Source organism: Rhineura floridana, chromosome 4, assembly GCF_030035675.1.
Source record: "Rhineura floridana isolate rRhiFlo1 chromosome 4, rRhiFlo1.hap2, whole genome shotgun sequence".
NCBI lineage: Eukaryota > Metazoa > Chordata > Lepidosauria > Squamata > Rhineuridae > Rhineura > Rhineura floridana.
Window position 1 is genome coordinate 154,008,222 of NC_084483.1, and position 17,006 is coordinate 154,025,227.

Sequence of the window (17,006 nt, forward strand, 5' to 3'; positions counted from 1 at the left end):
ATTTTTGCACAAAAGTTGGGAGTACAAGAAATGTCAGGTATGAATCAAATTCTGCTTGTGGGATTCCTGTAGAGAAACAGGATGCTGGACTAGATAGCCCTTTGGTTTGAACCAGCAGGGCTCTTCTTTCATTCTTATGAGAAAACATGTACATTGTTCCTGAGATATCCTTCATAATAAATTCAAGTAGCCAGCTACATAGGCTAAAAACTGACCATCCCTCACTGGTCCCACCCCCTTCTGGAATTTAGAGCAGCCTGGCTGTCCATACCATGAAACCCAATCACAACTCAAGATATGGCACCTGTCCTTCAGCCACGTTCCCATCGGTGGGAAAATTTAAAACGCTAGAGACCTAAAGAAGAACTGCTGTGTTACTATAGCAACTTAGCTGATTAGAATTAGCACAGGACTGGCTGCCTCTGTAAGTTCCTTGCTGTCCTGAAAATGATCCAAAAATAAACCCACCATGGCCTTTCAACCAGTGCAGCCAATAGCAGGTGCTTCTCCCCTGCAAAAGCTTCTTATTACTTCAACAGTATTAGCGTAAGTAAGCAGGCAAATATTTCTGTCATGATCCCTCCTGTTCTATAAATTAGTAAAATCCTACCCCCCCCAGCCACCACAGATGAATTGCTCTAGCATTGTCCCTGAAGAAGACCTATTAATTCGACTTCCGGGAAGGGTGACTTAGCCTGTGCCTGCTTTTGAGACGGGCTCCTGCCTCAAAAGAAGCTTATTCAGATATATCAGTCAGTTTTTTCTTTTTTTTTTGACTGATTAAACTTCTCCCGGGTAGGGAGAAACGAAGAGATCAACCTCAAAGCCTATTTTTGTTGGGACGACCAGATCTCATTAATTTATGGGACGAGGTCCAGCCGACGAAGGTGGGACGGATTTTCAACAGCAAGCTCTATCTGTTAAAGCGAACGTTCATCTTATCTTCTAAGAGAGAACGCACTAACAGGCAAGCACCCTTCTTTCTATATTTTTCTTTTACTTGACTTAAATTGTTGCTGTATAAAAGAGATTTGCCAGATTGATCGGTTTTTGACATCTCACTGGGGAGCCGTAACTTCTCTCTGCTACGCACTAATTAATAGCTTATCTCTGTTTTTGTTGCAAAAAGCTGTCCTGGATTTGCATTCTAAAGATACACACAGAAGAGGGATTTCTATTCCAGATTTTTATTTTGAAAAATATTATACTGTTTTGAGACTACTCTCTTTTTGGTCTATTTTATTTTGACGAATCTGTTTCTTGACGATTGCCATTAATTGTTTCGATCCTGGGAACTGCATTTTGTTTACTTAACTATTGGAGAGATAAGGCTGTCTGCTCTGTTTATACTGTGATGTCACCAAGTTTGGAGTATTAACCCAATTGTTGCTGAAATAAGAAGTGGTTTTCCTATATTTTTCTTTTAAAATGGCAATTAAGAAAGTGGCTGAGAATCTGGAAATAACTATGTTTCAGAAAATAATGGATGAGATTGAGATAACGAAAATTGAATTGAGTAAAATGAAGCAGGAGATTAAAGATATAAGGGTCCCTGTGAGAGAGGTGACCCTGGAAGGGGTCCCTGTGAGAGAGGAGACCCCGGAGATTGGAACAGGGGTCCCTGTGAGAGAGGAGACCCTGGAGACTGGAATAGGGGTCCCTGTGAGAGAGGAGATCCCGGAGATTGGAACAAACGTGGAACAGGAACAAGATTTGGAGTCTATGGACTTTAGAAATAAAATCTATTGTTTGGAACTCAATGTTATCTCTGAAGAAATTAATGAAGATTCTAGAGATAAAGTTATCAATGGCATGGATTATCTTCTGGACTGGAATGATGTGATGGAGCCCAATATAGAGAAAATCTATGGAATTAACTGCAGCCATGTGACAATGGAAAAACTTTTAAGAGATGACCCAGTGTATTTTGAAAAAAAGAACAGAGATATGATTTTACAGCAGTATTTCAGCAACTTATTCAGAATGGATGGCAAGAAAATATTTGGGATAGAGGTAATTCCCATCAGACTCTTACTATATGACTATGGCTTTGACAGCAAGATTATTATGGAATACTGATAATGGAAGATTGGATATTGAAATTACTGGACTTAACAAGACTACTGAAGATGGAAGATGGAAAATGGAACTAATAGAGATAATAGAACAATGGCTACTGAAATTACTGAACCTAACAGATTCTGATGTGATGGATTAACTGAAATGTTTATTTTGACTATGGTTATGACAATAAGATTATCATAATTAGTAATGAGATGGATTAATCGATATGCTTATCTGGAAAAAAAAAATTGATAGATATATTTCTTAAAGAATTGAAACCTCTCTTTGACTTTTTGTGGAAAGAATAAAGTAATGTTTATGAGATTTAATGATTAAGTAAGATAACTACTGGAGGAAAGTGATTTTATAATATGACTTAAGAGACAGGATTGCTATATATTATAGACTTATAACTGATTTGATCTTTGACAAATGGGAAGTCAATATTTTACTCTTTATTTTTTATTTTTGTTTTTTTTTCTTTTTTTTTCTTTTTGTTTAACTATTTTTGATTTTGTTTTTTGTCTTTGAATGTTTTATGATTTTGTCTTGTATGTTTTATGAAAATCTGAATAAAAATTATTGAAAAAAAAAAAAAAGAAGACCTATTAATTCATTTATCATGAAAGGGGTGGGGGCTGAGGAGAAAATGCAGGACTGAAATATTCTAATGCTGTTTATGAGGTGCTTTGGCTATCCAACAGGATGTTGAAGGCATTTTTTTTCTTCTCCTCAAGATGACAATGTTGTGTGCACAAACTGTGGCAGAGCAGTCACATTACTATCCTAATGCCAGTGATGCTATGTGAATGGGGAGGGGCACCATCTTGTCCTTTGCCTCAAGCAGCAAAATGTCTTGCGCTGGCCCAACTGTCTCCCACACTCCTGCCCTCTGTGCTTGTAAACCCGTTGCCTGAGGTGATGGGCTTCACGTTGCTTTGTCTTCTTCTTAAATTTATATCTTGCCCTTCCTCCCAAAAGGAGCCCAGGGCAGCACCAAAGTGATAAAATACTAAAAACATCATTAAAACAAAATCTTAAAAACAAAGCATTTTAAAAACCATTCCAGTACAGATGTAGACTGGGACAAAGGACTCTACTTAAAAGGCTTGTTGAAAGAGAAATATCTTCAGTAGGTTCCAAAAACACAACAGAGACAGTGCCTATCTAATATTTAAGGCGAGCGAATTCCAAAGGGTAGGGCTGCCTCCACCACAATCTGCCTTTTTAAAAAGATAAACTAAAAGGTACTGCCAAGGTAGTTGAGCAGCTATAATGACTAAAGCATAAAGAAGAGGAAAAACAGGTACAGTATTCAAATATTTAGAGGCAAAAAGGCAGCTTTCATTTGTCTCTGGCATACATTTCTCTCCTGGGGAGAACATCCCAGGCTACAAGGTGTTCTGAATAGCTCCCCTTCTCTTGCCAACATAAACACCACAGATAAGCTCATTCTGTAAAGAAAGGAAGAGAAGCTATTAAAATTAATAAGCAGCCAACTACTACAAGCAACAGCTTTGTCATTTTACATATTGCCAGGGAAAGGAGAGCAATATTTTCACTCCAGCAATGCTAATAGGCCATCTTCTTTCTTCAGTGAAGGAGGGAGAATTGCAGAGTTGTCAGGCGCTCGCTGCGACATACTGACACATTTAAAAGCTCCAGGACAGCAGAAGAGAATGCAATGCACCCACACATTCCTGCCCTGTGCTCCTCAACCAGTGGAGCATCTTGGACAACTTCTTGAAAATTTGGACTAAAACCCAGAGCGGAGTCCACTGTCCCACTGACATGGAGCTACCAGCCACCACTATCCACAGTTCTCCTTACACCAGGGGTGGGGAACCTGAGGGCCACGTGCTGTTCTGGGTATGCTTTAATTTGGACACCTGCATTGAGCAGGGGGTTGGACTGGATGGCCTCGATGTCCCTTCCAACTCTACCATTCTATGAACCTTCCAGGGGCTACATGCCAGTGGTGGGCAGGACCGGAGGCAAAGTGGACAGGGAAACAAACGCAATGTTTCCCTTTTGACACTAGACCAGAAGCTCTCAAACTTTTTGTAATGGCAAAGCTCTTCACTTTAAGCAAAACTTTGGCAGAACCCTTCCAGTAAAACCTTTTAAAATGATTTTAAAAAGAAGGTGTGGGGGGGGGGAGAGAGAGTCAATTACTGGGAGAGCCAGCCAGGGAGAGCCAGCCAGAGGGGCAACTTTTAAAAGCAGGAACTTTGAGGCATTGAACAACGTTGCTGTCAATCTCCTGATCTCCTCTGATGTTTTGTTTGTCATCCTTAACGTAGCCAGTTACCAAGAGAGGGAGGGGTGAGGCAGCGGAGAGCGGCAGGAGCAGTGGGAGTGGCGGATTAGCTCCACTGCTGCACCCATGCTGCACCACGCTCCCTGCTGCCTTCCCTCTGCCCCTGTTGGTAATATATGCCGTTAGGGTGGCTTTCAAACAAAGTGTCCCAAATCAAGCAAAATATATGATATGCTAAAATCTCATTCCCAGTTAAAGGCATATAGTAATACTGTTCTTCCAAAGCTCTTTCTATAACCGTTGGGAAAGTTGCCAGGTGCTGAGCAGTAATTTACTACAACCTTGCGCCCCACCCCTGGTATCTCCACCCTTTGCCAGGATATTACAACCAACTGGCTTCCAGAGGGCCTATATGCACACTGTTGTCTGCATCTGCCATGCAATGCATTCCTTTGAACAGCAGCCTGCTCTGTGTCTCTCAGCCAATCTCCCTGCCACAGATAGCTTCCCCCACTGCTGCAGTTAATTTTCAGTTCCTGTCTGCAATGCACGACATGCTCAGGGTGTGTGTGTGTGTGTGTGTGAGAGAGAGAGAGAGAGAGAGTAACCTCCAACTGAGTAGGACATTCAGCTCACCCACCTCACCGTAAATGTCTTCATTGTTGCCTTAGTAAAAGTCCCATTACAGCAACTCCAAATCCTATTATAAGGGACATTACAATGGAATAGAAACTGAGCCACAGATAACTATTTGAAAGGCAGCCGTCATAATCCCTTTGCCTCTAGGTGTGAATGAAGGAAAGCCCTTCAACAGCCCAGTTAAGTAAGCACAATTGTTACTATGCAGCAGCCACTCTGTATGCAGGGCCAGCCAGGGTCTGTGTACACAGGCGGCTTTCCTGAAAATTGAATTCATATCAGGGTTTTATGTGCTCGGTAGTAAGAGATTGTTTAGTAATTCCCACTGTCATGAAACATAGTTTTGGGTGAGACATTTCACCTTTTTGTCACTCGGCTTCAAAAGCAGACATGGTGTATCTGCACAGGCGGCAAATTAATTTTTGTTATTTGCATCCACTGACAAATAATCACGACATTCTCCAAGCCAATTAAGGCCAGAGTAGTCTCACTGACTTTAGCTGTGTGCATTTAAAGTGCATTTAAGGCATATGACTTCCTTCAAAGAATCCTGGGAACTGTAGTTGGTTAAGGGTGCTGGGAATTGTAGCTCTGTAAGGAGTAAACTGCAGTTCTCAGGATTCTTTGAGGGCAGTCATGTGTTTTAAATGTATGGTATATACACAGTTTTTTTTAAAAAGCCTCCCAATGTGCATGCTTTGAGGTCTTCCTCTCCCTTCCGTTCCCCATTCATAGTGTGTGTTCTTACATAATGTTTATTCTCAGGGTATGATCTGAAGGCACATGAAGCCACCACATTGCTAAAGATAAGCAGGTCAGGGTTTGGTCAGTGCCTAGGTGGGAAACCACATGTATATTGCCTTGGGTTCTAGGATGGAAGCAGTGGCAGCTGGTGGCTCCATGTCAGTGGGGCAGAGGAATCCACTCTGGGTTTTAGTCTGAATTTTCAAGGAGCTGACCAAGGTGTTTCGACTAAAACCCAGAGCAGATTTCCACTGGCCCACTGATATGGAGCCACCAGCCTCCACTGGATGGAAGAAAGGTGGGATATAAATTTAAGATAAGTAAATAAATAAATCATATATGAAGTTGCCACCTTTCTTCCTGACTGGGTGGTGGTGATCTCTGTGCTTTTAAAAGCGATGTGGTAGGCACAAATGTAACAGATCTAGTTTTCCCATCATACTGTCTATATATTGGGAGAAACCCCCTGAATGTATTTATTTAAATTTCTACGTTTATCTTCCTAACCTCAGTACACATATTTTCAGGATGGCTAGCAGAATATCCATAGAACTACAACAAAGAAGCAATAGTGCTGCCTGTGAAAGACATAAAGACAATTGTCAGGGAAGAAACAAGGTGGCAAACCTACTTACGTCCAATGTTTAAATTCTTTGGAGTGGAGAATTGTAACATTTTAATTCTTCAGCTCATCACATACTGGGCGCTCTAAAATAAGTAATAATGAAGTGTGAACACGCATATCTGTTGCTCCCTACAGAAATGCTGACTCTTCTTAACACTCAGGGTGGCTAACTTTTATTGGGCCAAGGGCTGCACTGGACTCGTGGCCAACCCTCTGGGGGTCAAATGCTAAAGTGGACATGTCCAAAGCAGGAAATTAATACTACATTAATACCATTAACTCAGGTCAAGGCATAGATCTCTCTCTCTCAAACACCACTAACTCCAAAAAATCATTCCATTCACTTCCAAGCACAATTCTATATGTTTCCCACCAAAACAGGCTTATCAATTGATTCTGTATGTTTCCAACCAAAATCGCGTCCCCAGTCATGATTTATATCTTTTCCTCACAAACGTATTTAATGCACTTCTTCCCTCTTCTTCCAAAGTCATTCCTTTTCCTTCCAACTTACTCACTTTTACCCACTGCATTCCAACTGCCCTCTTGACCACCAAACCAAATCAAAAGACATTTTCTCACCGTTGCTTTTATGATTAACTGATAAAATGGTGCTTCTGGCTGCTTTCATTATTAAGTGCTGAAGTCCTGCTGCTGACTCTGATGCTTGTCCGGCTGCAATGCTTTCAGCAGCACTTGGGACAGATCACTGAAGATTGACAGTCTTTGGCTGCTGACAGCATTGCAGGCAGCAACCAAGTGGCGCTATTAATAGTGCTATTGGAAAGTGACTCTCTAATGGACCTAAAAACAAGAAAAGAGGAACAGTTTTAGGGTTTACAGAGGTGGAAACTGCCCATTTTAAAGTGGAAGGTGCTTGGGGAGCCCATGATGTAAAAATCTGTGGAAAATTACTTGGGGGAAAAAATACTGGTTTACATGGTTAGCCATCCCAGACCTACTAGATGTATTGTTTCAAATACAGTAAACTAATGTTCATCTGCAAAGAGCACTGACAGTAGTTTTTCTGGTGTTTTAAACTGTGAAATAGACTTAGCCATGAAACCAGGCTGAGTAAGTGGAGGGAGGCCAAGCTATAATAGAGCTAAACACTGATCTATGATTCAATAAATCCCTGTAGATGAGAAGTGTGAATGTCCGGAAAAAGTACGAGTAGGTTCCGGAAGATTATATTGCTTTAGCTATCAATGCTCCGCTTTACATGTTCCAGGGCTGGGCACCAACCTGGTCTCCCACTTTAGGAAGAATCCATATCTCAGTGACAGAGCACATAAGAGAGCACCATGAACAATAGTATCATCTCCTCAAGCAAGCAACAAACTGTTGCTCATGGAAATCGGCTTTGATGTATGCAGCATTTATGGACATGGATGCACATGTCACCGCAGTGCACATCCATACCTTGATGCTCATTCAAGCCCCATTCAGTTGACTAGAATGCAGAAGAGAGCGTGTATCCAAATCTGGGATCACTATTTGTTACATGTGACTAGAGCTGGGAGGGGCCAATTTATGTACATATATAAATCTGATAATTTCCACTTCAAGAAGATCAGGTAACAGGGTTTGGAAAAACCTCTTATTTTGGAAGGGCCCGAGACTTTGGAGAACTGTAGACACTACTGGAGAGGATTGGGTCTGACTTGGTACCACTGACAAAATTGTCTGTGCATTGGTGTATCCACTAGGGCCCATCTGGTTCATGTGACACACACATGGGGATTTTCATATGATTGTTCCAAGTGAGCCATCTGTCTTCTTATCCCCCCCCCATACATTCAGAACTAATAGAGATCAGCACAGGGATTGGCTTAGGCAACATATAGAATTAGAGAATAGTAGAGTTGGAAGGAGCCTATAAAGCCATTGAGTCTAACCCCAGCTCAATGCAGGAATCCAACATAATGCATACCCAACAGGTCTTGATGCCTCCAAAGTTGGAGAGCCCACCACCTTCCTATTTCATTGGTTCCACTGTTCCACTGATGTTCAGTCGAAATGTGGCTTCCTGTAACTTGAGCCCATTATTCTGTGTCCTGTACTCTGGGATGATCGAGAAGAGATCCTTGCCCTCCTCTATGTGACAACCTTTCAAGTACGTGAAGAGTGCTATATCTACTCTCAGTCTTCTCTTCTCCAGGCTAAACATGCCCAGTTCTTTCAGTCTCTCCTCATGGGGCTTTGTTTCCAGTCTCCTGATCAATCTCGTTGCCCTCCTCTGAATTTGTTCCAGTCTGTCTGCGTGGTGTCCAGAACTAGATGCAGTACTCAAGAAGAGGCCTAACCAGTGCCGAATAGAGGGGAACTAGTACTTCATGCAGTTTGGAAACTGTACTTCTGTTAATGCAGCCTAAAATAGAACTAAATTTTGATGCACCATCAATGCATGGCTTCAGAAATGCATTAAGCTAACAAACAAGCAAAGCATTTGGTTATTTTAGACTGTAGCAATCTAAGTGTTGACTTGGACCAGAGGCAAGGAAACTATTTTCTGTCAAGGGCTGCATTCCACTGGGGTTAACTGAGCAGGTCCCACATGCCAGCAGTGAGCAGGGGCACAGCCGGGGGGTGGGGGGCAACTACCTCCTTTTCTCTCACTTTGGCCACATCTGCACTATACATTTAAAGCTGTATCATATCATATTAAACAATCATGGCTTCTCCCAAAGAGTCCTGGGAACTGTAGTTTGTTAAGGGTGTTGAGTGTTAGGCTCATAGAATCATAGAACAGTAGAGTTGGAAGGGGCCTATAAGGCCATCAAGTCCAACCCCCTGCTTAATGCAGGAATCCAAGTTAAAGCATACCCGACAGGTGGCTGTCCAGCCACCTTGAATGCCTCCAGTGTTGAATGCCTCCACCTCCCTAGGTCATTGGTTCCATTGTACTGCTTTAATAGTCAGGAAGTTTTTTCCTGATGTTCACCTGAAATCTGGCTTCCTGCAACTTGAGCCCATTATTTCATGTCCTGCACTCTAGAATGATCAAGAAAAGTTCCTGGCCCTCCTCTGTGTGACAACCTTTCAAATACTTGAAGAGTGCTATCATATCACTTCTCAGTCTTCTCTTTGCAAAGGTGAACATGCCCAGTTCTTCCGTCTCTCCTCATAGGGCTGTGTTTCCAGTCCCCTGATCATCCTTGTTGCCCTCCTCTGAACCTGTTCCAGTTTGTCTGCATCCTTCTGGATGGATGGATTGCAGAGGCTGAGTACTAGTACACTGGCCATGAGATCATCAGCCAAGCCTTGCCCCAAGTCTAGCTGTCAAGCATGGCCTCTTTTTAAAAGCTACGACTTCCTTTCTTCACAGCATTTTTAGTTTTAAATGTTCCCCTCTTTCTGTACTGCTGCAATGGATATCGATTTGGTTTCCGCTTTTACATTTCTGCCTTCATCTTAGTGCTCTAATCTGGCTTGGTATTTAAGCCATTCATCTCCTGCATGGCATGTATTCAAGGACTTTGATAGGAAACCAGATAAGAGGTTTTCTTGAAGATTAAGCAAGAGAGTAATGAAATGATCCAGCAGTTACAATGAACTTAATGCTTCCCAGGGATTTTTCATGCTAGCTCTTCTTAAACCACTTTTGACCTGGGTTCAAGCAGCAGAGTCCCAAGTCCCACGGGGCTGCCCAAACCATGCCAGCAAAGTCAGGTGCTGGGGGTTCAGTGGTCTCTTGTATTTCATGGAAGCAGCACTAGCAGCATGTTGATGATATCTGCCACTGATGGATACTACCCATAAATATCAAGACTACAGGCAAGTGGCTGATGTTGCAACTTCTTTGGAGACAAGTCTGATTTAGTGTGTAATATAGCAGAGGTTATGGTGTAACTTTAGTGTGGAACTCTAGGATTTACAGTAGATACAGCACTCTGCAACTTTGCTGCCAAACTCTGTGATTTATGGCGGTGCCTTTTGTGGTTTGGGCAGCAGAGATGTTTGCTGCTACCAGGACAGACCATTTTGGCTGTTGTTTGGGAAACTTGGGAAGGGTGAATACAAAAAAGGCCTCTGCAGTGCACTTCAAGCATCTTGATCTCAAACAGATGAGAAACTGCAAAGCTTAGGCCATTTCATCTGTTAGCATACACCTGCTTGTACCTTGCAGTGTTTGAAACGGGCATGCACTTACTTTGCCACATGTACACTGCAAGAACATGCTTGGCAGTAGCATCAGTTTTCTTACTTCCCTGATACGTTTTTTCACAGCATGCAAAAATGATGGGCGAACTTACCCTAGTCAGGCTCAAAAGGAACTGTTTCCCCTACATTTGGAAAATTGCTCAGGTCTTTCACATGGCCCATCCAGGGCAGCTAAAGGCCGTGTACATACTGGCAATGGCAATGGTAACATTTTCATTTGGTTGGGCTGCAGTTTTTAACCTTGATCTTTTCATCACAATAGGACTTGTACAGCAGATATTTAGGAAAGTGTTCCCTTACATATGTGCAGAGTGCCACTGTCTCCTCACTAAAACAAACACATTTTTCTCTACACATCTATGGACAAGGGAGGAACTTCAGTGGAAAAGGGCCCAAGTATGATTTTCAGACAAGTTTGACTTCACACTTCTTATTTAGAAATTAAGGCATACCACATGACATGTTTATGAATTCATGCATTGATTACACCTACACATCCATTACCCAAAACCTAAACACATATAAAAACTTTTAAAATGTGAGGAATACTTGCTTCCAATTGCATGCAGTTTTCCTTGCCCCCTAAAAAAACCAATATAACTTTTAATTATTCAGAACCCCTTTTTCTTTAAATTAAAAGAACAAAACATGCCAACCAAAAGACAAAAAAAAATTGTTTCATTTGAGCCAGGGCACATTAGAGAACAGCAGAACATATTTGCAATGGATGGCTCAAACCTGAAAATGTGAAGTAATAATCTCTGCTTGTGTGCAGAACACATCACACCAGAGTAATCATAATCAGCCTCTGTTATGTCAGAGATTAGAGAGAATATCTTCCAAGTTTGGGGAAGCCTGTGGAGTCATATTGACTGGCATAGAGCCTAAACTTCTCATTTTAGAAATTCACCAACAAACAAAAAAGCAAGATATAAATAATGGTACCAGCATTTTTCCTCCATTCCCTTGCATTAAAGATATTCTGAACTGAACTGGCCAATTTGAGAACAGGATGCTGGACTAGATAAACTGGAGCATTGGGCTGAAAACAACAGAATGAAATTCAAGAGGGGTAAATGCAAAGTTCTGCACCTAGAAAAAAGAAACCAAATGCATAGTTATAAGATGGGAATACTTTGCTCAGCAATACTACATGCAAGAAAGATTGTGGAATCGTTGATCACAAGGTGAATATGAGATGTAGCTGCAAAAAAGGCATATGCTATTTTAGGCTGCATTAACAGAAGTACAGTTTACAAACCGCATGAAGTACTAGTTCTACTCTATCTGGAACTGGTTAGGACTCATTTTGAGTACTGTGTCCAGTTCTGGACACCATGCAGACAAACTGGAACAGGTTCAGAGGAGGGCAACAAAGATGATCAGGAGACTGGAAACAAAGCCCTATGAGGAGAGACTGCTAGAACTGGGCATGTTTAGCCTTGAGAAGAGAAGACTGAGATATGACAGCACTCTTCTACTTGAAAGGTTGTTACACAGAGGAGGGCCAGGATCTCTTCTCAATATCCCAGAGTGCTGCACACGGAATAATGGGCTCAAGTTACAGGAAGCCAGATTTCAACTGAACATCAAGAAAAAACTTCCTAACTGTTAGAGCAGTAAAAAAGTGGAACCAATGACCTAGGGAGGTGGTAGGCTCTCCAACACTAGAGGCATTCAATAGGCAGCTGAACGGTCACCTGCCGGGTATACTTTAACTTGGATTCCTGCATTAAGCAGGGGGTTGGACTCAATGGCCTTATAGGCCCCTTACAACTCTATGATTCTATGGGCTGCTGGCCTGATCCAGCAGGCTCTTCTTATGAACTTAGGCTGGGGTGGGGCTTATTGGAAGCAGAGCCACACCATTTTTTGAAATTCTCTGGAAAATTCTCTGGAATTTCATGTGGCTCAGATCAACCTGCCTACCTCATCCCCAGCAGCTGCTGCAGCTTTTAATTAGGGGATACAGGGAAAAGGTTAATACAGAATGTGTTGCAACATATAGACTAGCCAACCACTGTGTCTCCCCCAACCCCCCAATTTACAAAAATAAATGCAAACTGATTACATAAAAAATAAATATCTGTTATAGAGACTCACTGTTGTTTGCTTGCTTGCTCTCTTTCTAGCAAGATCACAAATATGCCAAACAAAACACAAGCTCAAGGAAATAAAGACTCCCTGTTGCTTCTCTGGTTACCTATGATGAGATCTGGCCTTCAGAGAAACAGCACTGAGCATGCTCAAAATTAATGTATGATTCTGGTATAGGCTAAGGCTACCACATAAGGCTGTTCTTGAAGCAGCCCTGACGCCTCCCCAACTCCTCCTTAATTTGCTGTACAGTAGGGCTCCACTTTACAGCGTTCCGCTGATGCGGCGGCTTTCAATCAGAGGAAATTCCCCGTTTTAAAGCTGATTTTGCCATTTTGCAGCATTTTGCGGCATTTTTGTGCGACGCGACCCATTAAAGTCAACGGGTTCCGCTTTACGGTGATTTCCGCTTTATGGCGGGGGCCTGGTCCCTAGCCTGCTGTATAAGCAGGGCCCTACTGTAGTGGCTGTGCTAAATAGGCCTCATGAACAGATGGAGTGAGAGCCTTCCTTGCAGAGCCAAAAACAGGGAGTCTTGGAACAGACCTCTTTGCCATAGCTGTACTTTTGGCTTAAGATTGGCTGAGTCGGGCAGAGAGCTGAGAACAAGTGCACTAGAGTGACATAAAGATTTGGAGAGCTTCTCTGAGTGCAAATAAAAATATAAAATATTTGTGGGACAGGAAAGGGTATGTGGCTTTGAGATTTTATGTTTGTTTTAATTGCTTGACACCTCCTTGGGAGGCCTGTGCCCCAGTAGCGCCAAAATGCACTGTAGCACAAAAATGTAGTTTTCCTCAATACAGAACTGTTCATACTCATCCTGAACATGCCGCTTTCAGTCTAGATTGATTGTAGTAGAGCATGCTGTCCAGTCAAGTGGGTGTGGTTACTTGATATGTGTTTGAAAACCCTCTCCTTGATTAGTTTATGTGTTTGAACCCCCCCCGATCTTGGTATACACCTACCCACAATGCCATTGGGCAGGAATGGATACACTCCCCATTGCTACATCTGTTTTCAAATGGACACACTGTGTGTGATGATGCAGAATCAATCTGCAATGACCTTTTATTTTCTGAAAGAATCCAATTTGTCAAACAGTGCTTTGGCAAAGCATATGCAACAGGTTTAGATAGTGTGGACTAGGTAGAAAAAACATGAACTCAGTCTCCATTGATGCTAAAATAAAATGCTGTGGGTATGAAGCCTCTATCTCATAAAATCTTTTTTTTTTAAAGTTATATAGTAGAGGTTTAACACAGTTTTAGGTTTATTAGATGTGTATTGAAAGTGCAGTGTAGAAATATTTCCATAAATAAATGGGGGATTTAAATAAATTCATGGAGGGTAAGACTATCGGAGATTACTAGTTGTGGTGGCTATACTTGTGGGCTTCCCACAGCCATCTGGTTGGCTGTGGTGGAAAAGAAGGTGCTGGACTAGGCAGACCATTGGGTCTGATCTAGCAGGACTCTTTCTTATGTTTTTGTACATTTTGTGCCTTCAGACCATACCTTGGGCCCTTGGATTGTCACTCTCATACTGATTCCCTGACCTTCCTATTCCTTTGCATCCCTCTTGGCCTTTTGAGGTTCCTTTCCTGCCCACACCAATGAAGTATTTCAGGGGATGCTGGTTCATGAGTATGAATGGGGCCCTGCCCCAGCAATCTCACGCTGCCCTCAGGCAAGCCACACCTGCCTGCCTTCTTACTCCCAACCAGTTCAGGGAGTGGCACTGGTTGTCAGCTTCCTCCGCCTTAGTCCCAGTGATGCCCTTGTAGAACTCAGGAGGGATGAGAAGGACAAAGCTAGAATTAGTTGGCTCTGCCAGTGACTGGGCTCTGGCTCCACCTAGTGCCAGTCTTTCTGTCTTCTGCACTACCAGCTCCAATAAGCATCAGCCACAGAGTACTTCAAAAGGAGCAGAACGGACAGGCTGTCTTGTGCATAGAAATCAAAGACATTATTATAATAGATTACATAAAGAAAACTGCTAGTGGCATTATGAAGGCCATTCAATATGTTAATGGCTAAGGTAAGACTGAGCCAGGGACCTTCTGGAACATAACTTTTGCTCTTAACCAGTACAATCATCAGCTTTTTAAAAGGATAGTTAGCCAATGAAAAACATAATTTTGCTACTCTGTGCTTTTAATCCTAACCGACTCAAGGGACAATTAAAAACGGATCCTAGTGGGTAAGCATTCCTTACAGCGTATATACAGGGAATATCAAAAAGTGGGCATGTAATTCTTTTTATGTTGCATTTGATAAAATGCTCAGTATCATAGCTTCAGATTTCTTTTGAACAAAAGGTCAGCCATGGTCAGAGAGAAAAGTGTTTTTCATATACTGTAACTCCTACTTAAAGTATCTGTTTCAGTAAATTTCAAAGTAAAAGATCATTATTTTTCCATTCCTGGTAATCAAGAACTGGGGGGGGGGGTTACTAAACTTGTTTGTTCCTGCTAGAGACAGTGTTCTAGAAATTTATCTTTATGCTGGTTTCTCTGAGGACTCAGCCTTACTATCAATGGTGCAATGAGGTGTTTTCTCACAGGACCAAACTGACGTAAAAGGATCCCCCAGAAAGCTATTTTTTTCCCTTTGATACATTCATTTTTTGAGTCAATTTCCCACAGAGCAATTGTTTATTAGCAGGCATTGCAGTGTCTGTTGGTGAGTCTAAATCCCGGCATATCAGTGTGTTGGCTATGATTTCCCCCCATGGACCACTTGAAAACTGCCAAAGGTCTTGGAGCACCACTTAATGATTTTCCTGCCTGTTGTAGTGATTGTAATGTGTTGTGCTCGACGCTGTATTATTTTTAACTGTATTGTATTGCTTGTTTTATATCTTATATATTGTATTTATTGTATTGCAATTCATAAAATTCAAACTGTAATACAATAAAATAGAAGAAATAAAAGAAGCAATAAAATAGAATTGATAATCAGTATGAATATTTAATATGATGGATGTGCCATCTCCCTTCTTCAATCACAGATTCACAGACATGCCACAGACCATTTGAATGAAGTTCATGGACCACTGTCCATGGACCACAGTTTGGGAACTTTTTGATGTAAAAGACAGGACCTCATCTATCTTCTATGTCTTCAGTCAGCTGAATTAAGCTGGCTGAATAAGAAGGACATAAAGATAAAATTTGTTGGTCAGATCTGGTGTGAGCAAACATAGATCCCCAGTTCTCCTGGTCATGCAACCAAGATACTGTAAAATATTGGTGATGCTGCTGAAGTTCAAAAACATTCAGCTCAAAAGATGGACACATGGAATTCGCAATACGCAAATGTCTTTTGAGACAAGCTCCTTTGCCCCTGAAAAAGGTCTTCTGCTCAAAATGTCAGCTAAGAATATTGTAAGCACTCTGAGCAGTGCGAGACTTCCAGGGGTTCCTGAGCTTATTCAGGGTTTGGTTTCCTTGGAAAGAAAGTTGGGTTTTTTACACAAATCTACAACCTGAGCATAAGATGGAGGGGTTCACAGCATTAACGGTCCAACAGATCTTGTTTCCCCATCAGTTTCCAGGGAGGCACTCCAAAGCCAGGCTTGGGATTCAGCTCACAGAGCAAGCTTCTCTGTGTGTCTTCCAGCTTCACCTACACTCACACTAACACAGAGACCATTTCCTGCCCCAGTGGGGGAGGGGGGAGGGGAAGAGGGCCTCTCTCCTGAGAGCGTTCTCATAGCAACAGGACTTTGCTGGACCAAAAACTCTTTACAGATGTTAATAGAGCATTTGACAGACCCATTAGCCTAAATAAACTGGCTTTACCAGTACAGCAAGTTTATCTGCTAAAAACTGCATGCTTCATCTCTGCAAGCACAGAAATATAGGCTGCGAGGCGACTCATCCATCCCAGCCCCCCAATCCTAAATTATATTACCCATTCTTAAGATGGAATCTACTTTGTTGGTGCATGTTGGTTGACTGTTGAAATTGACTTGCATTTTTTAGAATAGGTGTGTGATTCCTGGGTTCTGACTTGAGCAATTAATCTCGACACATATTTTTAAGTTAGAAAAATTTACATTTGTCCTAAGAACATGCACTTGTTAGAGAGTGTTAAGACTATGATTCAGGAGACCCAGCATCAAATCCTCACTCAGCCATGAAGCTCACTGGGTGGCATTGGGCAGTCACTATCTCTTAGTCTAACTACCTTACAGGGTTGATGTGAGGATAAAATGAAAGGAATCCATGTATGCTGCTTTGAGCACATTAGCAGGAAAGGCGGGATACAGTTGAACAAACGGGGAGGAAACACTTTGAATTGGTTGGTTTATTGGTCAAAACAATAAACATTCTCCAACCAGATCATTCAGTTAAAATATTTGGTATGCCATGACATGCCACAAACGTTAGCCAACCATGCCTTACTT

General features: G+C 41.9%; 1 long non-coding RNA gene across 1 annotated transcript in view; it reads right to left on the reverse strand.

The window, feature by feature from the left end:
- Window positions 1-7,003, reverse strand: part of LOC133384475 (uncharacterized) — a 38,365-nt gene extending 31,362 nt beyond the window's left edge. The window contains exons 1-2 of the long non-coding RNA XR_009762576.1: window positions 6,915-7,003; window positions 6,343-6,415 (exon numbers count right to left, since the gene is read on the reverse strand). This is a non-coding gene — a long non-coding RNA (uncharacterized LOC133384475). The remainder of the gene's footprint in view (window positions 1-6,342; window positions 6,416-6,914) is intronic.
- Window positions 7,004-17,006: the final 10,003 nt, after the last annotated feature.